We start from the raw sequence: 25,623 nt of genomic DNA on the forward strand, positions 1-25,623 counted from the left end.
CAAAGAGGAAACAGGAAGCCAGATATCTGCCCGCCTTCCTCCCCATGCACCTCCCCCCTAGAGTTCTTGTTCTTTGTGATGTGTGCCAGACTCTGTAGTGTGAGATGGTACCTCATTGTTGTTTTGATTTGCAGCTTCCTGATAATTAGTGATGTGGAGCATTTTTTCATGTGCCTTTGGCCATTTCTATTTCTTCTTTGAGGAACTATCTGTTCATTTCTGCTCCCCATTTCTTGATGGGTTTATAGTAGTTTTTTCTTGTTAAGTTCTGTCAGTACCTTGTATATCTTAGTAATATTAGCCCTGTATCTGATGGGTATTTGGTGAATAGTTTCTCCCATTCTGTGTGTGGCCTTTGTATCCTAGTCACTATTTTCTTTGAGGTACAGAAGCTTTTTAGCTTAATAGAGTCCCATCTATTTATCTCCACTTCCACTTGTTTGGGCAGTGCTCTTTCCTCCTTAAAGATGCCTAGTTTCAATGTCATGAAGTGTTTTACCTACATGTTGTTCTGTATACCTTATGGTTCCAGGTTTGATATCAAGGTCTTTAATCCATTTGTATTTGACCTTTGCGTATGGTGTTAGATGGAGGTCCGAGTTCAATTTTTTGCATGTGGCTGACCAGTTGTCCCAACACCACTTGTTAAAGAGGCTTTCCTTGCTACATTTTGCATTTCTTGCCCCTTTATCGAAGATTAATTGATTGTATGTCTGGCAAACATTCTCTGAATACTCAAGTCTATTCCATTGATCTGAGTGCCTGTCTTTATTCCAGTACCATGCTGTTCTAATGACTATTGCTTTGTAATACAATTTAAAGTTGGGGAAAGTGATGCCTTCTGCATTTTCCTCCCTAAGGGTTGCTCTAGCTATTCATTGGTGTTTATTGTTCCAAATTGTTTCAGGAGTATTTGTCCACTTCTTTCAAGAATGTCATGAGTATCCTTAGAAGAATTGCATTAAATCTGTACAATGCTTTGGAGAGTATTTTTAACACAAATCTAGATTGGTCTCATGTTCACCAATTAAATTTTTTTCCCACCCCAATTTTTTTGCTCTGGTCTTTCTTAATTTGCTACAGTTTTGTAATTCACCATTCTGATCCTATGATCAGAGAACTCTACATGTTACTTGATTTCTTGTTATTGTTTTTTTTTTCCATTTGTTTGGTTTTGGGTTTTGGACCACACCCATTGGCACTCAGGGCTCTGTGTGCTTAGAAATCACTTCTGGCACTCAGGCTCAGGGGACCGACCATATGGGATGCCAAGGATTGAACATGGGTTGACTGCATACAAGGCAAATGCCCTACTCACTGTACTATCTCTTCGGCTTCTTGTTATTTTTTTTTGGTTATATTCTGGATACTTTTATTGTCTTGTTATCAAGGGCTGGACAACAGAGGAGTGTTTGGTGTTCTGGGAATCACCCATGGTGTTCTGGTAATCAACTATGATACTCATGTATCAAGCCTAAAACTTGTGTTTGATAATGTTTGACAATGTTAATTTACTGAAGTAGTTTGTTTCTTTTTTCCCTAGAAATGAAGTAAACCTAGAAAAGGACTTTGCATACTCACAGATGCTATGTTAATACCAAATTTGGCATTTTTTATAGGCCACACCTATATTTTATAAATTTATAGGCCATGCCTATATTTAAAATCTTTAAATTTTATTTATCATGATTTGCAAAGTTGTTCACAATACAGTTGTTTCAGGTATTTAGCATTTCAACATCAATCCTACCACTGATGTGACCGTACTCCACCAGTCTCCAGTTTCCCCCTCACCCACTAAGCCTCCCTCCAAGAAGGCACAACATATTTTTCATGCTTATATAACTAAAATATAAAATTACTTTTGTAATATTAATTCCCTTATGGTGGGGATTGCTGTAGGGATGCATGTGGTGGCACATGCCTCTCAGCTTGCACATACATACTGACTCTGATTGCATACATGTGCTCGTTTTCTAAGGTTGCACACGCCTACTAGTTCTCTGAGGTTGCACATTTATTTTGGATCTCTGAGTCTACACACACACATTGGCTCTTTGGGATTGCATTAGCATCCTGACTCCAAGTTCTACTCATATGCTGGCACTGGAGAGAATTTGAGGAAGATACTACACCCAGCAGTTTCAGCTGTGACTTTTTTGTCTTAAAGAAAATCCATCACATAGTTGACAATATTACATTTGTTTCCAGATATAAGTGAAAGCAAAATTATTGAAAAATAAAATAGAATATTAAAAAGAAAAGTACAGTAGCAAGCATGTTTATGAAAATTAGTATTTATGTATTATAAATTATAAAAGTAATATAACACTTTATATGCTCAGGTCTAATCTAATATACTTATACAATTATAAATTATGAAATATATTATTATACATGAATAATACAATGGAGGAACGTTTAGTAAGTGCTTGGTGTTAGCTGTACATTCTGTTAACTTGGTTTGTTGCTGTAGGGATCAAATAAATGAAGTTGTTCCGAAACACAAAGTAATATCACAGTATTAGGGGCATATACTCAGCTGCCAGGCCTCCCGAAGTTTGATCAGATTGGTGTTCCTGAAGGGAATTGTAGAGGGGAGCTGAGGTAGGGCCATTGGGAAGACAGTACTTCTGGATGATGGAGGCAGCAAGTATGGCTTTGGCAGGATGGAGACTTGGCTCTCCCTCTCCTCCCGAGATGGCTAGCTTCTACTGCATGAGCCCATATACCCATGATCTTTCATAGCTTGCTTTACATCTAATTCAAGAAAAGAGTGAATCTATGGAGTTGGCCCAGTTTGAACATGGTGTCTCTTGGCATAGTTTTTGATATTTTGGCATAATTTATTTATATATCTTGGCAATATTGTTACCTAACATTATTTCAATTTTTACTATTTACTTTAGCATTTTAATGGCTCAATTTCTCTTCCCTCCCCTTCCCCTTTTCTTTCCCCTTCTTCTACTCTTCTTTTCCCTTCCCTTTTTTTTGTTTTGGTTTTTGGGCCACACCTGGTGGTGCTCAGGGGTTATCTTGGCTCTGTACTCAGAAGTCACTCCTGACAGGTTTGGGGGACCATATAGGATGTCAGGAATCTAACCCAGGTCCGTCTTGGGTCGTCTGTATGCCTTACCACTGTGCTATATCTCAGCCCCTTCCCTTCTTTTTTTAATGCTCAGGGCTTACTCCTAGCTCTGTGTTCATGGATCATTCCTGGTGGTACTCATGGGCCTACTTTTGATGGAGCCTGGGACTGAACCTGAGTCATCTGTGTGTAAAGCAAGACAAGAGCCTTAACCACTGAACTGTTGCTTGAGTCCTACAACAACTTTTTCTTGAATAGTGATATTTATTTATTTTATTTGTTGTTTGGTTTGGGGTTACTCTGCATTGCTCAAGAGCTGTTCTCAGCTTGGTGCTCAGAGTTCACTTCCAGTAGTGCTGGGGGACCATGTAGTGTTTGGAATTGATATCAGGCCTCCTGCATGGAAAGAATGAGCTCAGCCTATTGAGTGGTCTCCTAGCCCAACAATGTCAGTTTAAAGAGAAAGCTAGTCAGGCTCATTCCTTTTTCTAATCCAGTGATGTATATGTATCCTTTCATATGCTCAGGTCTGAAAACAAAGACTAGACAGGATGGGGGACATAAAAGGACATATCACAGTATTAGAATAAACACAGTTTTGTCCACATCTGGTAATTGACATGCTCATTGAAGGCAAGTAAAGTAGTTGAGAATTGGGCCTTTAAAAAAAGAAAAAAAAAAAAAACTCAAATCAGTGACACTTAGCTGGGAAGTAGAGGAGAAAACTGTGACTTGGTATGCAATTTTGAGCTAGCTGTGATTGTTCAGTCCCATTTTTTTCTGCTTGGAAAGGCCCCATGGAAGTCTTTTTTCAGAAACTGCTTGAGGATAAATCCATAATGATGAGAAAGCAGAGGACTGGCTTCAGGCCCTGGCCTGCTAAATTGGAAGATCACTTTGAGGAAATGTTGATCTTGGCAGTGACCAGAGCACCACATTACTTTCTCTGCATTGTTTTGCAGCTCATGCAAAGTACTGATAGATTGTACTCTCCCAGTTAGCTGTACTGCTAATACAGAATAAGTTTTTGAAAGAATTAAATATAGACAAAGTTAGGCAGTCATCATTTACAGTGCAAAAGTATTTACTTCATCAAATTTTTATGTATCAAAATCATCTAAACAAATATTTATTGATTGAAATCATTTAAACAAATCTTTATCATGTTGTTGTCAAGTCTTCTTAGTGTTAAGGGAAGTCTCTTGAGCAGGTCGATGTCAGAGCCGTGGTTGGGTCTTCCCTGGTAGAGGATTGCTTCCAGGTGTTGTTATAAAAAACCTTGGATGTTTTGTAAATAGCTTCCCTGGTTCAGGGGTGAATGGAGGATGCTCATTCTTCTGAGGCCTGTGCCAGGTCATTATATCAATGTTCAGGGTGTAAGGTCCCATTGCACTATGAGATTTGTGTGTTCCAATCTCTCTTAGATAAGAACTTATTTGTATGTATAGTATTTTCCCATTTTAATGTGCCTATGCAAACAAGGAACAATGCCATGTGGTGTTATCAGCGCATATGGGGGCCATAAGAACAAATCCAACAATCCCCATGACATGGTTCAATCATAAGCATTAAATTGAGGGACTCTTTCACCAAAATTCCTTATTGAACAGCTCACAAAGAGAAGACAAGATAAAAAGGGGGTAGAATCGTCATGGTAAAAGAATATTTAGAAAGAGTTATAGCTGTTAAAGAAAATACATATAAAATATTCAAAAGACATATGTGTCCATTTTATGTCTTTTGAAATAGTTGGGGGTTGTTAAATCCAATGCATGATTTTGCTCTGTGATTAGAACTGTGTAGTACTGAAGTTAAAAAGGGTAAATGTGATGTACTGATGGTTGGGGGTGAGAGAGTTAAGGAGTAATAATGAGCTTTGTAGGGGTGTGCGAAAAGGCAGAATTTGTTGGGGCAGGAGGTCGGTCTTGGTGCCTAACAAATTAAAGAACTGAGGGTAAAGAGGGTTAATTAAGGGGAAGATAAAGAATCTGGATTGGGAGATGAGGGAGTAGAAGGGGCTCTGGTGTGGAGGAAGGGAAATATATCAGAGGGGCTATATACATTGTATAGATGAATTGTTTATGGATTAGGCTTGGAAGTCAGAGAGGACCATTGTATAGGAAGTCACATCTACATATACACTGATTTTAGAGACCTATTTGAATATTATCCTCCAAATCTAGGGAATTTTATTTTTTCCCTAAAAATAGTTGAGAATTATATTTTTGGGTGTTGTTAAAAAGTATATATGTCGCGCGGGCGCATTTGCACCTGCACGCTTTTGAAAACGAATAATAACAAAAAAACTCCTGAATGGGGTCCAGTCTGGCGTGGGGGGAATCTCAGTCCCCTGGACTAAGTGGTCAGCCCAGGGGGCCTATGGCTAGCTGTCCTGCCCAGAGCCCCCAACATACCAGCTGAAGAGAAACAGAAGAACTGGCATGTCTACTTCATCAATTCTAATGCTCCTAACAGAATTGCTTATGTATACGTTTGGGGTATATATTAAATACAATATATGCTACTAAATATACATCAAATATAACAAACCTATTTATAAAATGCAAGTCATATAATTCTCAGTGGTAGGATACATGTTTTTCTTTTGGAATTTGAGCCAAACCCAATATTGCTAATAGCAAATTGCTTGGGGGTTACTTTTGCTAAGGGGATCATGTGGTGCTGGGGGTTATATCAGGGCATCCTGAATGCAGAACAGGAGCTCAGTGACTGGAGTGATAGTACAGTAGCTCGTTGCCTTACACGCAGTCAACCGGGTTCTACTTCTGGCATACCATATGGTCCCCTGAGCCTGCCAGGAGTTATTTCTGAGCATAGAGCCAGGAGCATTCTTTGCTCCTAAGCACCGTTTGGGTGTGGCCCCCAAAGAAAAATAACATAAAACAAGCTCAACCCATTGAGTAACTTCCTTGTTTTGTATATATTGCATAGTATATAACACAAATAGTAAAAACATAGTAATTGGCTACTTTTTAATGGCTGACCTTTCAAATGTTGTCTTTTACTGAATTATAACTTGTTTTCTTGTTGACATATGAAGAAGTATCTGATTCCTGTTTGAAATTTTTATAACTTGTTTTATGGTCTGATATGTTCATCAGTATTCTATTTGTTTTAAATATTTATAATATATATTATATATTATATTATATATAGGTATATATATATATATATTCACACATACTGGGGCCAGAGTGATAACACAGTGGAGAGGGCTTTGCCTTGCATGCAACCGACCCTGGTTTGATCCCTGGCATTCCATATGATTTCCCTGAGCCTGCCAGGAGTGATTCCAGAGCGCAGAGCCAGAAGGAATCCCTGAGCATCACCAGGTTTGGCCCCAAAACAAACAAAACAAAACAAAAGGACATTTGCTTGAATTGGAGAGATAGTACAGTGGGTAAGGTTCTTGCCTTTCACATGGCCAACCTAGATTTGATACCATTCTAAATGCATAAAATTTTTTTTGTCCCCCAAGCAAAGCCAGGAGTAAAAATTGAGCACATCCGTTGTTGTGGTCCAAAGTGCTCTCCCTACCCCTCCAAAGAACATATTCAAGTTCTGTAAGAGAGTGAAACTCTACAGAAAACTAAGTATTGAGGGCATCAGCAGGGAAGGCATTTGCTTTGCACTTAGCTGACCCAGGTTCAATCCCTGGCATTTTATATGGTCCCCTGAGTCTACCAGGAGTGATTCCTGAGCACAGAGCCAGCAGTAGCCCCTGCATGCCACCAGGGGTGGCAAAAACCAGAACCAAAACAAACAAAACAACAACCCCCCAAAACGAAACTAAGTATTGTGTTCAACTAAGACATCCTAAATATGGTAGGTGGCTAGATCATTCTAAATGCATGAAACTTAAGGCATATATGCAAAAGGCAGGGAAAAATCAACATGGTGAACTATTAAAAATTCTTATGAACAACTTGAAAATTCATATATATACACATATTTGCATTCTTTCCTGAATACAAAATATTTTGAATAGCTGTATTTTGAGTTATTAAATTTCTGATGCAACAAGGTCTTCTTTTTTTTTTTTTTTTGGTGGTGGGGGGAACACCTGGCAGTGCTCAGGTTACTCCTGGCTCTTTCATATATTACATTTAGATGTGTGATGGTGGTATCAACAGTAGGGCATTTGCCTTGCACCCTTGAGGCTGCCCCAGGACTGACCTGGTTTGATCCCTGGCATCCCACATGGTCCCTCCAAGCCTGCCAGGAGTGACTGCTGAGCAGAGAGTCAGGAGTTACCCCAAGCACTGTAAGGTGTAACCCAAAAACAAAAACAATAAATGTAGAGAAAGCGTGAAATCTTTTTCAAGAGTAAGCAGTCATCATGGTTGTTTTTAGTTTTGTTTTGTTTCTCTTTTAATTACTAATTTTGATTGTGCTTAGTACATTGAATAAGGTACAGGAAATAATATGTTTTAACTCTGAAGTAGTATTCCTTGCATTGTTGTCTTTGCTATTTTAGGAAGGGGTTTTTTTTGTCCTTTTTGGCTCTCTTCAAGTGAAATTGCCGGAAAGAAGTAGATTTGCTGGGGGAGGGAGTGACATGGTAGACTTAAATATCTCTAGCGGAACAATGAGCAGACATCCTATGGAAATAAAGAAATTTATTCTAACCGTCAAACCAAAGTTAGAGCACCTGAACACGGGTGACTCAGTATAGGTGTTTATAAAAACACAGATTATTTATACAAACCTGTAAACAGCTCACCATGTATTTTCTACTTCCTAAGAACATCAGCATTTAGATTGCTGCAGTGCCATGGGCACTTTTATATAGGATCATTTTTATTCTTTTCTTAATTTGCCTTCCTTATCTCAGGGATCTTGTATTGCTAAGAATAGTAGTGATGCTTAACATTTTTACTCCTTGACTGAGAATACATTGATGGGTGTGGGTTTTTTTCCCTTAATCTTTAACAAATATTCATTCATAGCTATTTATTTTAAATCTTGCTTTGAAAGAGCATCTAAGGAACATTTGATCCAGGGTGGGCACTTTTGGGTTTAGGAACTCCCCTTTCCTTCTCTCCACTGCTTTTTCTTTTCTTTTCTTTTCTTTTCTTTTCTTTTCTTTTCTTTTCTTTTCTCTTCTCTTCTCTTCTCTTCTCTTCTCTTCTCTTCTCTTCTCTTCTCTTCTCTTCTCTTCTCTTCTCTTCTCTTCTCTTTTCTTTTCTTTTTTTTATTCCCTCTTATTCTGCCTCTTTCCTTAGTGACATCTGATCCTCCACTCACCCACTAGGTTTGATACCTTTTCAACTTCCTCAGCATCATTGCACATCATTTCTTTAGTAAATTAATTTAAAAAACTTTATTTATTTAGTGATTGATGGTTCTTGGGTCACACCCAGTAGCGCTCATGGGCCACTCCCAGCTCTGCACTTGGAAATTGCCCCTGGCAGGCTGGGGACCATATGAGATGCCAGGTATTGAACCAGGGTCCTCCTGGGTTGGCTGCATGCAAGGCAAATGCCCCACCGCTGTGCGATCTCTTCGGCCATTTAGTAAATTTATATTATTGAGGGTACCAGAATGATAGCACAGTGAGTAAGGTGTTTACCTTGTATGTAGCCGACCCAGGTTTGATCCCCAGCACCCCGTATGATTTCCCAAACCTGCCAGAAGAGCACAGGAGTAACCCCTGAGCGCAGCTGGGTGTGACCACCCAAAACCAAAAATTATATTATTGATTTTTTTGTTTTTGTTTTGTTTTGTTTTTGGGCCATACCTGGTGGCACTCAGGGATTACTCCTGGCTATCTGCTCAGAAATAGCTCCTGGCAGGCACGGGGGACCATATGGGACACCGGGATTTGAACCAACCATCTTAGGTCCTGGGTCGGCTGCTTGCAAGGCAAATGCCGCTGTGCTATATCTCTGATCCCCAAAAATTATATTATTGATTAATTGTTGATCAATAAGCACTTCTTGGCCTCGATCCCTTCATATTCTCATTTACTTTTGGGGTCTTCCAAACAGTGTTCTAGAGTTTCTAGTGATCCTTTGACTAATTGTGATTTTTTTATTATGAAAAAAAATTTTATGCAAATAATCTGGAAGTTGTCAATGAATCACCTGGTCCTTCATCATCCCAAAATTTTTTGGTTTCAACCAATAAGCCTCAAAGTTTGGTCTACATTGTCCTGGTCTCTTAGGGCCTTTAATATTTATAGCATATTCTTTTGACAAAATATCTGATTCATATAAGAATAGATATGATTCATAGAAATGCAATCTTTATGTAGATTGTAGAGAATATTTTTTACTAAGAAGGTGACTATATGTAACTGCTATTTTTAATGGATACAGATTAAAGATTTTAATTTTATTTATTTATTTATTTATTTATTTATTTATTTATTTATTTATTTATTTATTTATTTTAGTTTTTGGGCCACACCCGGCGATGCTCAGGGATTATTCCTGGCTGTCTGCTCAGAAATTGCTCCTGGCAGGCACGGGGGACCATATGGGACACCGGGATTCGAACCAACCACCTTTGGTCCTGGATCGGCTGCTTGCAAGGCAAACACCGCTGTGCTATCTCTCCGGGCCCAAGATTTTAATTTTTAACTAACTTGAGTTTACTTAATTTTTGTTGTTTTTTGGAGGGGTTTGGGGCCACACCCGGTGGCACTCAGGAGTTACTCCTGGCTCTGTGCTCAGAAATCACTCCTGGCAGACTCAGGGGACTGACCATAGGGATACTGGGGATTGAGTCCAGGTTCATTCTGGGTCAGTGCATGGAAGGCAAGTGACCTACCACTGTACTATCACTCTGGCCCTAATTTTTATTTTTTAATTTTTGTTACAATGATTTCTCATGGACATAATTCCAATATCAACCCACTATCAGTGTACCTATTCCTTCCCCCAATGACCTCACAGCTTTCTTATTCCCCTCTGCCTCCCCATAGAATTTATAACTCATGCCATTTGTACATCATACTTAAACTCTGGTCATTTTTCTACCTCACTACCTTGCTTCCACCCTCTTATATGTCTTGACATACATTGAAAATGAATAATAACATTTGCCCTGCAAAAATTCTGTGTCCCTAACTGTGAATCTTTCTCCTGATCTTTTAAAAAACTTTAGTTTTCATCACTGATCTTGTCTTATGATTTATTTGATCCTCTTAAAGCCTTTTATTGACTTTATCTGATTTATAATAAACTCCTGAATCCACAGTGGTAAGAATACCCACAGTCCCCTCTCAGTTCATTGTCAAAGTATTTAAGCATCTTAGTTTGTTAGATCTCAGTTTAAATGTTATTTCCTCAGTTACCCAGGGTGGATCAAGTTCTAGATTTGACCCTATACTGAGCAGTGTGGATCAAGTTCTAGATTTGACCCTGTACTGAGAGCAATGTGACTGTTAAAGCTTCAGAATCTCATACCTACCTCATACTATTGTTTATTTGTTTGGTGGACTCTGTCAAACTGTCTATCTCATGTTTTTGAACCATAACTGTCAGTGCTCAGGGGTCATTCCTGTTGGTGCTCAAAGGACCATATGGGATGCTGAGGATCAAACCTGGGTTGGCCATGTACAAGGCAAACACCCTATCTGTTGTTCTATCACTCTAGGTACCTGCCTTTGATTTGCCACATATAACTGCTAGGCAAGTGCATTCATCAGACATTGAGCAAAAACTGAGCTTAAGTTAAGCCTGTTCAATTCTCAGTAGTACATAGGGAAACTTAAGCCCAGAGAGGTACAGGTGACTTACCCAGGATCAAAGAGTTAGTTTGGAAGAAAAAAAAATTAATCTCCTGACATTTGGAATTTGAGATTATAAATTTATGCAAAACGTAAGTTTTCTGTGTCTTTGGAAAGGTTTTTTTTTTTTTCTTTTTAACCTGGAAAAATTACTTATTTTGTGTTCCACAGTTTTATATCGTGAGCCGATCCTTCCGGCCCTCATCTCTGGGGATGCACAGGTTTTACCCTGTGCATCTTTGGTTTCGAGATCAGTGTTTATTGGCTATCAGTAAAATTCTTCAATTGCTTCAAATGTTGGCTTGACATTTTTGAACTTGTAAGAGCACATACTTAGATTTTTATCAGTTCTTTTTTTTTGGGGGGGGGGGTCACATCCAGCAGTGCTCAGGGATTACTCCTGGCTCCAGGCTCAGAAATCGCTCCTGGCAGGCTCGGGGGACCATATGGGATGCTGGGATTCAAACCAATGACCTTCTGCATGAAAGGCAAACGTTCAACCTCCATGCTATCTCTTCGGCTCCCAGTTCATTTTTTTTAAATCACTGATAAAGAATGCCTGACATCTACCTTGTTTAATTTGTGCTCAATGATTGATACAGATAGTTACTTACTGCCCAGAGTTTTCTTTTTTAAATGGAATCCTTTTTTAATTTCTTTTTTTAAACACCATGATTACAAACATGATTGTAGTTTGGTTTCAGTAGTACAAAGAACATCCCCCTTCACCAGTGCAACATTCCCACCACCAATGCCCTCTATCTCCCTCCTCCTCCATCCCCTGCCTGTATTTGAGACAGTCATTCTCCCTCTCCTATTCATTAACATTGTCATGGTAGTTGTTAGTGTAGTTATTTTTCTAACTGCAGTCAACACTCTTTGTGGTAAGCTTTATATCGTGAGCAGATCCTTCCAGCCCTCATCTCTGGGGATTATAACAATAATGTCTTTCAGTGAGATTATTCTGTGTCTCTCTCTTTCCCTCTGGCTTATTTCACTCAGCATAACGGTTTCCATGTACATCCATGTATAGGAAAATTTTATGACTTCATCTCTCCTGACAGCTGCATAATATTCCATTGTGTATATGTACCACAATTTCTTTAGCCATTCATCTGTTGAAGGGCATCTTGATTGTTTCCAGAGTCTGGCACTGCCCAGTTTTATATAGCTATATGGATGCTTACTGGAATAAAGGCAATTACTGGATGATTCTTGTTCCTGTTTTCTTTCTTCTTCTTTTTTTTTTTTTAAAGCTGGGGGGTATGTTTGGGTTAAACTTATTATGCTGCCTTTAGCAATTCCTGGCTCAGGAATGACTTTTGGTGATTCTTGAAGGACCATATGTTGAACCAGGAAAGAAACTAGGTTTTACTCTTTGTACTCTCTATTTTGCAACAGTTTTGTTGTAAAAGTTTTCTAGTTTTTTAAGGAAAATTAAAGATTAAACTCAGCATAAGAGGAAAAAGGAGCCTCAGGCTAAAGAGCTAGTATAAGAGGTATGGGGCTTCCATGTAGCCAACTCCATTTCCAATCCCTGACAACACCTAAGGTCCCCTCCCCCCATGCACTACTAGGAGATATCCCTGAGTACAGAGTCAAGAGTATACATTTGGATATGGGACAGACAGAAACACACACACACACACACACACACACACACACACACACACACACACACACACACACACACACCCCACACACACACACACCGTAGAGTAAAGAGTAAGCCAAGAGTACATTTGAATATGGTCCCCCCTACCCCCGCAAAAAAACAAACAAAAAAAAAAACAAACAAAAAAAAGCAAAGAATCCGTAATAAAAATGTTTGTTTGTTTTGGGGCCACACCTTGCAGTGCTTAGTGGTTACTCCTGACTCTACTCAGGAATTGCTCTTGGTGGGACTCGGGTCCATATAGGATGCTGAAGATTGAACCCAGGCCAGCTGCATAGAAGGCAAATGTCCTGCCCTCTATACCATTGTTCTGATTTCCTCTAGGTCTTTGCAATTTTAACCTTAAATTGATGCATGTAATCTTGTTTTGTTCATATGGCATGACTTTATTTCTATACATTTACTTAGATTCATTTTAACCTGCTCATTACTGTCTTAGATTTTGTACCCTCTTCTCATGGCTATCTTGGTCCGGACTTGTTAGAGAATTTCTTGGAATTCTCTCAGGAAAGTGGGTGCACGAATAGCAGATTATAAAATATGAGGAGCCACATGCAGATGTGTGGCAGAAAATGCTCACATTTGTTTCTTTGCAAAGTACTGCATATCTCTCTTGTTAATAAAAGCTTTATCTGCATACACTTTGATCTTCAAAACAATTCACATGCCTCTAGGGGGTTTGTGGACTTTATGAATAGATAGATTTCAATTAAGAGTTCAGAGAATAAAAAGAGGGTACTTTTTTTTTTTTTTTTGGTTTTTCGGCCACACCCGTTTGATGCTCAGGGGTTACTCCTGGCTAAGGGCTCAGAAATTGCCCCTGGCTTGGGGGGACAATGGGGAATCGAACTGAGGTTCTTCCTTGGCTAGTTCTTGCAAGGCAGACACCTTACCTCTAGTGCCACCTCACAGGCCCCAAGAGAGGGTAAATTTTAACATCTCAAAATAGTTCCTCTCTGGTCAGGCCCTAGGTGTCAATTCAATGTATATTAAAGGATTTAGCCAGAAGCCAGGTTTCCTATCAATTTTTTTTTAACGGAGGGACCGGGCTTTTGCTTTAGGGGTTAGCACCTAAACTACCTAAAAGGTCTGACTAAGAAATAGTTTTTAGAAGGGACAATAAAAGAGACAAACTTATATGAATGGAATGCAAATCTATACCTGGTAAAAGTTTTCTTAACAACCCATTGCTGGGGCCAGAGTGATATAGCACAGTTGTAAGGTGGAAGGGCTGGGTGAGTTTGCCTTGCATGAGCTGATCCTGGATGGACCTCAGTTCGAACCCTGGCATCCTTATGGTCCCCCAAGCCAGGAGTGATTTCTGAGCACATAGCCAGAAGTAATCCTGAGCTTCACAGGGTGTGGCTCAAAAAGCAAAAACAAAACAAAACAAAGCAAACAAAAAACCCCAACCCATTGCTACTTTCAGGCCAAACATTGGATGTTAACTCTGGGGTAAAAATTAGTTAGCAAGTCACTCAGAGTCCCTTTGAGATGTCCCAAAGCAAACATTCCTTTCATTCAACAGAGAGGTCTGTCTGTTTAAAGCTTCAGGGCTATTTGAAAATCAGGATTAAAGTTGTTTTTAAGTGCTGAGTTTTCCAGGTAAAGAGAAATTTAATCAAGGCTGTATTTGCCTGTATTAATCCTTATACTTGGAAGTGCTCAAATATGTACATATATTAATAGATATACATATATTAATATGTTAATAGAGCAGAAGGGAGATTCATATTTGGACCAAATAAAAGTTTGAATTAAGCATGAGAAATAGCACCCCCACTATCAAAGATATCTGGTCAGCCATCCTCCTGAGGAAGGGCTTCTTAGTGGGCCTTCTGAAGACCTTGGCAATTACACCTAGTTGGTATCAGCTTTTCTACTTTGTTAGTTCCTAAAGAGGCATAACTTTCAATTATTCCAAAGGCATAACTTTGTTGGCTTCTATTGTTAAGATCCAGCCCAGAGAGGTATCTTTAGAGACATTTAATGCAGCCTCTCCTTCCCTTTATAAAATTTTATTAATTCTTTAAAATAAAGAGAGTTTACCAACTTGGAATTTTCTAAGTAACCCTTTTAAGGATTAAGTTATTGTTCATACTTAAGGGTGGTGTCAAGGGTGGTGTCGACTAAAACTAGTAGAATTTGTATTATGTACCAATGACGTTTGCGTTTAATCTATCACTTAGAAATAATATGTACTTCAGGTAGGAGTTATTCCAGTTTTAGCTATTATGAAACTAAGGCAAAGCTTGCCAAGGAGCCAGTGAACAGCGGCAGCAGAGCACAGACCCAGGTCTGCTTCATGTTGGGACATGAGCTTGTGTTCCCTTTGTCATTTGTATAGCAAATTTTTTAGTTGCAGTTTTTCTGCAGAACAAATGAAAATACCATTTGCATGATAGTTAATTTAGCCAACTTCTTGATGGTGTTGATCAGAGTTTAGTTTCTTAGTGTTTTTTAAGTGTTTTGGTCTATTGCCTTTTATTTGTTTGAACTTGCTTGATGCCTTGGGTGAAATACCATTTATAAGAAGTCATATGTACTTGACCTAGAAAACAAAGCTAGGAAGCCAAACACAGTTTTGGTTTGCATTCTGGGAGAAAGTAATCTGGGCTTATTAAGCTTCAATTCTTGAGGTAAAAAGTGTCTAGTGAGTGTCTTAAGTAAAGTAAGACTTCTACCCAGAATGGACATTTTTGTTTGATTTTGCTTTTGGAGCTATATCAAGTGATGGTCAGAGTTATTCTTGGCTCTGCACTCAGGAATTATTTCTGGCAGTGCTTGGGGGACCATGTTGAAGGCTAGGAATCAAACCAGTTCAAGTCAATCACCTTACCTGCTGTACTATTGCTTTAGCCCCAGAATGGGAATACCTGACAGGACTCAGGGCTTACTACAGGCTCTGGGATATTATGTGGTGCTAGTCTATGATTGATCCGAATTCTATCCCTATCTCAACCTATGGCCCTCCAAGGATTGCCCGGAGTTATCCATGATTACAAAGCCTTGAGTTCTGCCAAGTATGATACAGAAAACCAAAAAGTAAAAAATAAGATGAAAGGTTATAGCCTATAGCTTTCATGGGTTGCTCACTGAAGGCTTTTAGATAACACTGATTTTTTTTTCAAGATACAATTTATATTAAAAAGAAAACTTCATATTTGAATAGATTGAAGTAATTTAACAGATTTATTTGATAAACTATGAAAACAATCCTTTCATTCTCCTTTCAATATAAGATTAATTCTATCTGTGTGTAGAAAGTAAGAATAGAGGTTTTTTTTTTGGGGGGGGGCACACCCGGTGGTGCTCAGGGGTTACTCCTTGCTGTCTGCTCAGAAATAGCTCCTGGCAGGCACTGGGGACCATATGGGACACTGGGATTTGAACCAACCACCTTTGGCCCTGGATCGGCTGCTTGCAAGGCAAACGCCGCTGTGCTATCTCTCCGGGCCCAAGAATAGAGGTTTTTTTTTTTTTTTGGCCAGAGCCATAGCACAGTGGTAGGGCATTTGCCTTGTACACGACCAACCCTGGATGGGCTTGGTTCAATTCCTGGCATCCCATATGGTCCCTGAGCCTGCCAGGAGCAATTTCTGAGTGCAGAGCCAGGAGTAACCTCTGAGCACCCTACCACTGTGCTATCTCTCTGACCTCATACTTGTGTACTTTTTTTTAGAACACATCTGGCCACTCAGGGCTTACTTTTGGCTCTGTGCTGATGGTAGTGGGGGCTAGCTTCCAGTGGTGCTCAGGATCCATGTGGTATGGAGATTGAGCCAGGGGCTTTGCATGTGCTCAGACCTTTGAGTTATTTTCATGACCTTACAAGTACATTTTAATGAACAATTTAGAGGCCAAAGCGATAGTATGGTGGTGGGATTCTTAACTTGCATGTAGCTGTCTTGGTTTAGTCCTCAGTACCCCATAACATCACCTAAGCTCAGAGCCAGGAGGAAGCCTAAAGCAACACTGTGTTTATGTGTGTGTTCCCAACAAAGAGAATAATTTAGAGTTTAGATATACTGGAATAAAAAAAAAATGTAGAGTGAGTCAAAAGCCAAAATGCCTTGTGGCTAGTTAAAGGTTAAGGTTTATTTTGGTGTGTGTTTGTGAGTTTTAAATATATATTATCTCTTAGGCTGGAAAAAATAATACAGGGAGTAAGGTGCTTGTCTAGCATGTGGCCAATCTGGGTTCATCCTCAGGGCCACATATGGTTCCCCGAGCACAGAACCCCCTAGGTGTGACCGCAAAACAAAATCTCTACAGGAATGGTGGGAGAAGTGATAACTTCAACATCTGGTTCATTGAATAAAATTAGTGTGGAAGGAGAAGAGGATGAAATTAGTAAATTTTGTTAGAATTTGCTTTAGGTATGAACAGCCATGACTCCAGTTCTGCTTACTCTCACTTTCCATCATAGTCAACATTTCTGGTCTAAGATTTGCACATAGAGGATAGAATAGTTTTTATTAGAGATAAACAAAGAAGGTGATGATTCTAGAATTTTTCTCTGTGGTCTCTCTTTTCTTTTCCAGAACAAACAGAAAGGCCAAATTCTTTATTAGTGGAATATTTAGTAATGGTGTTTAATGACTTTTAACTACAGACTATTTTTTTCTAGTTATTTGTCTCATTTAAAAGATGATAAAAAGAGACAATTCATGCAGGACCTGTTGTTTGGTGGGCAGATTTTAAAAAAATGTCTTCTGAAAAGGGATCTGTATTTATAATGAATTATCAGAATTGTTTATTTTTTAATTTTTATTCTTTTGTGGTTTTTGGGTCACACCCGGCAGTGCTCAGGGATTTTTTCCTGGCTCCGTGCTCAGAAATTGCTCCTGGCAGGCACGGGGGACCAGGTGGGACGCCAGGATTCGAACTGATGACCTTCTGCATGAAAGGTAAATGCCTTACCTCCATGCTATCTCTCTGGCCCCAGAATTGTTTATTTTTTGTTGTTCATTTTATGAACAATAGATTAGTTTTACGTTTTTATTGAATCTGACTATTGAATCACATACAACTAAAACGATGAACAAATAACAGTGAAACTAATCTGCGTGTTCTTTAACTTGACATTTATCTTTTCATGTCTATATTTCTTGCTTTGCATGACAGTAATGTTCTTTCTATTCATCAAGAGAATTTTTAGTCAAATCAAAATTAATTAATGTTATGGGCCAGAAAGATAGTAGGGCACTTTTCTTGCACCTAGTTGACCTAAGTTTGATCCCCAGCACCACATCTGGTTCCCTGAGCACCACTAGGAATGCTTCCTGGACTTAGAATCAGGAGTAAGCCCTGAGTACTGCCAGGTATAATTCATCCCAAAGCACCTCTGCTGACCGTAAAGATTTGATATCAGAGTATTTTGAAATGTTAGAAGGATGGTTGTGTTCTATAAAGACATTCAGTGTAAAAGGAATTGTTGATCTACAGATAAGTATCATTCCTAAAGTTCAGGTGTTCGAAGATTTCATACCAACTTTTCTTTTACTGTGACTTAAGGAATGGTATTAGGGTTATCAGGTTGAATGATAAGTTCAATTTTTAAAAATATCCTTTTGACGCTTAATAAAGACCTTTCTCATGGTTGTGAGCTTGAGAAATAGTGTATCATCCTTCAAGATCCAGTGCAAGAGCAGCTTCTATGAAGTCTTCCCTCTCTTTCTGAAGCTGAATTTAGGTAGCAAGTAAGAGGAACAACCTTAAAGTTTGAGTTCAAAGCCAGATTACACACCTGATGAGGCATGCCGGTGGCCAAGTTGCTTAAATTTAATGTGCCTCAGAATTGCCTATAAAATAGGAATGATAATGCTATCACCGTATGGGCTTGTTGTTGCTGTTTACTTCTTTATTGAGTCTTATAATTAGTTTTATCACCATTATTGCCTTTGTACTCCTATAGGACTTTGTGTAGCATTGCTTAATTATAACATGTCACTTTTATTGTAATTATTTACACAAGGAACTTCTTGAAGACATAGGTATTCTTTCATTCTTAAAGGGTTAATATTCTGTGTGTCATCTATTTGGTGCTCAAAGTGCATGGTATACCCTAAGTTGCCCTAGCTATTGCTGCCTATTACTAAACAGGTGTAACTCTGAAGCACATCACTTTAAATTTCCATTGGAGCAGAAAGAGAGTGGTTGGGCTATAATCCTCTCTCTGTTGAGATTAGCCATACCTTCAACTGGGTGACTCTAGGATTTCTCAAACCCTGTGTTTATTTAGTGTTTAATTGCTGTGGTTGCTCGCTAAGGTCATCCCTGAAAACTACTTAGCATTGCCTTACATCTCTTTGGGGAGATAATCCTAAAGCAACTACCAAATCCTTTACAAAACTGGTAATCAGGAAAGAAAAACCAGTGAACTGCTAATGTATCATTAGGAGTTTATATCATATTTCTGTCAGACTGACAGATCTATGCCCCTTACTCCATGAAGCTTCCTTTTCCTACCCAGGCAGAAATTATAATTTTTTGTTTCAGGCTCCCATTGCATTTGGTGTACCTTTGTTCCATGGTACTTAATTATGGAGAATTTTTAATAATCTTTGCCGGTCTCCTCTTTATGATATAGTTGTCTACCACTAACACCATCTAGACAGCAGCTTTTCAGTTCATATTTGATAAATGTTCTATAACCCAGACTCCATACTGAGTTTTGTTTTTTTGTTTTGTTTTGTTTTGTTTTGTTTTGTTTTTGGGTCACACTTGGCAGCGCTCAGGGGTTATTTCTGGCTTTACACTCAGAAATTGTTCCTGACAGGCTTGGGGGACCATATGGGATGCCGAGATATGAACCACTGTCCTTCTGCATGCAAGGCAAACACCCTGCCTTCATGCTATCTCTCCGGCCCCCATACTGAGTATTTTTAATCAAAATAAAAACTTTGCAAGGTACATTATTTTTGTTTTCTATTTATAGTCGTGGAAATTGAAAGTTAAAAGAGGTTGAATGAAATTTCTCTCGAGTTAGAGGCAGGAAGTAGCTAGGCTGTGTGCTAGATCCTAGTTTCTTTTTTATTTTTTTTCAGTATATACATTTAAATTGCTCACTCATAGTAAGACTATTGCCTCATTGTTGTTGGAATTTAAGAGGCTTACATAGGGGTCCGAGAGATAGTATAGGCAGTAAGGCACTTGCCTCATATGTGGCCAACTTCAGTTTGATCCTTGGCATTCAACTTTGTTTCCTGAGCACTGCTGGGAGTAATCCCTGAGTAAGTATAGCAGAGCCAGAAGTAGCCCTAGAGTTCACTGGTATGACCTAAAAGCAAAACAAGAAAAATAAAGGGCCAAAAAGATAGTATACCAGGTAGGCATTTGCTTTGCACATTCCCCCAAGCATTTCAAAGAGTATGTTGAAGACATGGTCAGAAGTAAGCCTTACACTGCCAGGCAAGTCCCAAAAACCAAACTGTCAAATTGGAAAAAAAAACAAAAAAACAAAAAAAACAAAAAAAAACCTTAGGTTGACTGATAGACACATACCCAGTTCCTTCTGTCTGCTTGAGAAGTATTTGTGGACTATTTGTGCCCAGCTACTTTTATTCATCTCACTTGGTAAGAAGTTGGGAACAGACTTCCTTTTTGTTCTGTTCAGCCTATGTGCTTTTCCATGTGCCTGATGTTGAATAGTCAAGATTGTGGGGAGTGCCAAAGCAACAAGTCGGATATGTGGTACTTAGATTGCTCAGAGCTTGAGACTGTTTGTGTCTGTGTCTTTGTTTTTTTGTTTTGTTTTGTTTTGTTTTTGGGCCACATCCGTTTGATGCTCAGGGGTTACTCCTGGCTATGCGCTCAGAAATCACTCCTGGCTTGGGGGGACCATATGGGACGCCAGGGGATCGAACCGCAGTCCGTCCTACGCTAGCGCTTGCAAGGCAGACACCTTACCTCTAGCGCCACCTTCCTGGCCCCGTGTCTGTGTCTTTGAACCACCACATCTGCTGGTACTTACAGACCCCAGGAAGTGACTATTATCCTAGGTCAGTGGTCGACAACCTTTTTTTTTTTCAACTGAGCCAAACCTCGCCAAAACCACGATTGAAATTTATTTTGAGAGCCACACAGGGTACGTGCTGACAGAGGCTAGGAACAGAGTCCTGACTCCTGGAGCGGCCACCCGGCACACAGAAGAGCCAAATTAAAAGTGTAAAGAGCCACATGTGACTCGCCAGCTGCAGGTTGCCGACCACTGGCCTAGGTGAACACTTGGGTGGAGAAATACATTATTACCTGGGAGGGGAAGACTAATCTTCCCTTTATTTGTTTAGGTCTCAAAAAACTTGAACAACAGGTTTGACTTAGATATGTTTCATTTTGATGCAAATTTTATACAGGTATGGTTATGACATTCCTTTTTATTCCATATGGCAAAAACAAATACCCAAATTACCCCCCCAAAAAAACCCCCAAAACCCCAAAACCATGTTCTGTTATGCTTTGAATAAGTTTTTGACCTAGAGTGTATGCTCTCTGTTGAGCCTGTATAGAGTCCAACATTCTTTTTTTTTTTTTTTTTTTTTTTGGTTTTTGGTTTTTGGGCCACACCCGTTGACGCTCAGGGGTTACTCCTGGCTATGCGCTCAGAAGTCGCTCCTGGCTTGGGGGACCATATGGGACACCGGGGGATCGAACCGCGGTCCGTCCTAGGCTAGCGCTGGCAAGGCAGACACCTTACCTCTAGCGCCACCGCCCGGCCCCCAGAGTCCAACATTCTTTGTTCCCCTCTTGTACCTGCTTTACATGAAGTCAGCAAAATTGTCCTGTACCAGTCAGGTCTTCTTAATGCAGCATTTTCCAAACTGGCTTGATTCTAAAGACTCATTCATCATTGAAAGCCACTTGCTAGAAACACAGGTATCTAAGTTTTACTCCACACCTACTGTGAATCAGAATTTTAGTGTGAATCAGGATTCAAACAGGAAGGGCCTGTTTATGTATGTGTTTTTACATGTTCTACAGGTGATTCTGTTACTATTTTTTTTTTTATTTCTCTAGACACCACAGTTTACATAGTTACTCTTAATCCATTTGTTTCTGTCATTCCATGTTCTAACACCAGTCCTATCACCAGTGTAAAATTTCTTCCACCATTGTCCCCGGATCTCAACCCATCCCCAAGACTGCCCCTTGGCTGGCATGAAATAATTTACTTTATTTTGCTATTTACAGCTAAGTGATAATGAAATTATCGAGAAAAACTATAGCAAAATAAAATTTATGAAAATTATTATATCTTGCAATGGGTTCATTAAGCTATTGTCTGAAGGTTTACTAAGCTGTTTGTTGCTAGTTGTACATTCTCTTATTGGTTTTGTTTATTTGTTTATTTGCTTATTTTTTGGGCCACACCCGATTGACGCTCAAGGGTTACTCCTGGCTATGCGCTCAGAAATCGCTCCTGGCTTGGGGGCAGACACCTTACCTCTAGCACCACCTTCCCGGTCCCATGGTTTTGTTTATTAATCTTAGGTTGCTTCTAAGTTATTTTAATATCTAATCTGGTGTGTTCCAAGGGTGTCAGTACAAAAATACTTGAAGGTGTTGTGTGTGTCTAGGAATTAACAAATTCTTTGATATGAAGGCAACTGTGGGAAGTGGCTATAGCTGTCAGGGCTCTGGAAGTAGGAAAGGGCAAGGGGTAGGCTGCCTGTACTCACCTTAAAAAAAATCCCTGGAGGGGGGCCCGGAGAGATGAAGATCTTATTTGAATCACACACACAAAAATGACTAAGAATAATTTCTGTATGAAATGTCAGAAGAATTAAATAAATTTAATATAAATCTCTGCATCATATTCACTAGAGATGCTAGGACTTTGTGGAAGAGATTAGCAGGGTTCTTATTACTTCACCAGGTTTCCAAATGTTGGTCTATAGAAATTCCTAAAAGGGCCTGGAGAGATAGCACAGTGGCGTTTGCCTTGCAAGCAGCCGATCCAGGACCAAAGGTGGTAGGTTCAAATCCCGGTGTCCCATATGGTCCCCCGAGCCTGCCAGGAGCTATTTCTGAGCAGACAGCCAGGAGTAACCCCTGAGCACCGCTGGGTGTGGCCCAAAAACCAAAAACCAAAAAAAAAAAAAAAAAAAAAGAAAAGAAAAGAAAAGAAAAGAAAACAAAAAAATCCCTAGAGGGGTTGGAGAGATAGCACAGTGATGGGACATTTGCCTTGCATGCGGCTGACTTGGGAGGGACCTAGTTCAATTCCCGCCATCCCATGTAGTCCCCTAGCCTGCTATGGACTATTTCTGAGTGCAGAGCCAGGAAGACCCCTGAACTCCACTGGGTGTGGCCCAGAAAACAACTGATTGATCAATCAATAAATAAAGTTTAAAAAAAAAAAAACCCTGAAGATCTCAGCCCAAATACAGGCATTTCTAAAGTTTTGTTTGGTTAGGTGTCTCTGCAGGGATTCAGTGGTAAACCAATGAAGTTGGCCCATTGACATGTCAGAGATTATGAGTTGTGGGTGCAATTGCTGAGGTTTTTTTTTGTAGGATGGAGACTTTGCTCATTCCTCCTCCCAAGGAATCTACAGGTGATTCTTAAATTTTGGCAATTATAAGGGCTGACTCAGTATGGACCTGGGTTTGATCCCCAGCATCCCATATGGTCCCCCAAGCTAGGAGCAATTTCTGAGCACATAGCCAAGAGTAACCCCTGAGCATCATCGAGTGTGGCCTACAAACTTTTAAAAAATTATTTTTTGGCAAATACACAAAGTACAATATTACAATGGCAAAAACTATAGGTGATGAAAAATATTATGCAAAGACTCTTAAGTAGGCAGTGACAGATATGTGAAATAACATACATTCATGGCATAACTGAATTTCTTCTGTCTGGTTTTGCTCTCCATTACTATCGTATTAAGAGGTGCATTAATATATGTTGGAGTCAGGGCTGGAGAGATAGCACAGCAGTAGGACATTTGCCTTGCATGCAGCCAACATGACCCTGGAGGGACCCGGTTGATTCCTGGTATCCCATATGGACCCCCCCAGCCTGCCAGGGTCAATTTCTGAGTGCAGAGTCAAGAGTAACCTGTGGGTGCTGCTGCTGGGTTTGGTCCAACAACCAATCAGTCACATGTGTGTGTGTGTGTCTTTGAGTTATGTATTATTTTCTCTATAGGCAGTCTAAGTCTTGTTTTTCTGGACACCTCTGAAGTCTAATTGCCAGATTTCACAAAGTCAATTTTGGGATTTTTAGCTTTTTATAGTGGAAAAAACCCTCCTCTCCTATTTATTTTATTTTATTTTTTTTACATTTCCATTGTTCTACCCAAGTACATGTGACTCTTTGATTTTTTGTTCCTTCTCTGCCTTCATCTTATTAATTCATTCAGTCACTCATTCAACAAGTGTTTATTGTGCCAGGCTGTAGGCAGGCTACAAAAAATGAACAAGGCACAATCCCTGCCCTCAAGTGCTTAGTTGAGTAGGACACAATGTGTAAACAAATACCAGTGAAGTAACAGATGAATGGTGTCAGGCAGCATAGAGAACATTTTTAAGTTACAGGATGACCCATCCCCATAGTCTCACATTGTTGTTAATCTTCTCGATCTCTTCCATTTCTTTGTATATCTGCCTCTCATGGCATGGATTGACTTGGCTAAATTAGACTCTTTTGACTGAATTCCAATGCTGAGATGGTCAACAGTTGATAAATGTTTAAGATACCATGTCTAGCAGTTTGTCTCAGGATCATTTGTGACAGCAAATGAGATTCTGAATACTGAAGGTTTTTTGTTTTTGTTTTTGAGCCACATCCAGTAATGCTCAGGGCTTACTCCTGGCTGTGCGCTCAGAAATCGCTTCTGGCTTGGGGGGGGGGGGGACCATATGGGATGCCGGGGGATCGAACTGTGGTCTGTCCTAGGCTAGCACCAGCAAGGCAGATGCCTTTCTGCTCCGAACCACAGCAGCGGTCCCTTACTGAAGGTTTTTACTTGATAACCTGTGTTTAGAGCCAACCAAAGTGGTTGTTAGGATATTTTAAGTAGAGAGATGCAAGAAGGGAAAGAGAAAGAGTTGGAGATAAGGAGAACCTTGTGAGTGAAAGTGATACAGGAGATACTGGATTGTATATTTTTCAGCAAAAGACACATCATATGTGCAAAGAAGATGCCCTTGGTAAACCATGAGTTGTGTATTGCTGATTACCTAAACTATTGAGTTTGCTAATTAGAAAAGGTTTAGATTTGGAGCCAGAGCGATAGTCCAGCTGGTAGAGCATTTGCTTTGCATGTGGCCAACCCAAGTTTGATCCCTGACATCCCAGATAGTCCCTCAAACCTGCCAGAAGTAACTTCTGAGTGCCACGGTAAGAATAACCCTGAGTACTGCTGGGTGTAGGAAAAGGAGGGGAGTGGTAGTGGTAGTGAGGAGAGGAGAAAAGGGGGAGGTACAGCTACAAAGGTGTAGCTACAGCTACAGTGAGTGGGGAGGATGGCAAGGAAACTGGGGACACTGGAAAACTGGAAATGTGTACTATTGAAGGGATGACTGTTGGACATTGACTGAAACTTAATCATGAAAAACTTTGTAACTATCACACAGTGATTTCTATTAAATACTTTAATTTTAAAAAATGTGTTAGAGGGCCGGGAGCGGTGGTGCAAATGGTATGGTGTTTGCTTTGCACACGCTAACTTAGGACAGACCGCGGTTCGATCCCCCAACGTCACAAATGGTCCCCCAAGCCAGGAATGTTTTCTGAGTGCATAGCGAGGAGTAATTCCTGAGCGTCACCGTGTGTGGCCCCAAACTCTCCCCCCCCAAAAAAAAATTGTTAAGAGTTCAAACCTTGATTTTTCTCTCCTAACTAGACTTTTGATGTTTAAAAGAAAAAAGTTTCATTTAGGTAACATGGTTAAAAATAGTATTAATGTTTCTGTTTCTGATATACAGAATGCTGCACCAACAAAGTTCTAAACCTATACTAAAACTACTTTAAATCACTTCTACTATTTTCTCTCTACCTCCAGATTGTATTCCCAAGGCTCAGTGTTTGTCATTGTTCAGTACTGTCTAGTGTCTTGTTTTATTTTTCTTGGTACCACATCCCTGTAACTTATTT

The 25,623-nt window shown here is 39.7% G+C and overlaps 1 protein-coding gene across 1 annotated transcript in view; it reads left to right on the forward strand.

Moving 5' to 3' along the window:
- The window catches only part of DIP2B (disco interacting protein 2 homolog B), a 262,889-nt gene that overhangs the window by 82,019 nt on the left and 155,247 nt on the right, over positions 1 to 25,623 (forward strand). The gene's annotated exons all lie outside the window — the stretch shown is intronic.

The sequence above is a fragment of the Suncus etruscus genome, chromosome 11, assembly GCF_024139225.1.
Source record: "Suncus etruscus isolate mSunEtr1 chromosome 11, mSunEtr1.pri.cur, whole genome shotgun sequence".
Taxonomy (NCBI): domain Eukaryota; kingdom Metazoa; phylum Chordata; class Mammalia; order Eulipotyphla; family Soricidae; genus Suncus; species Suncus etruscus.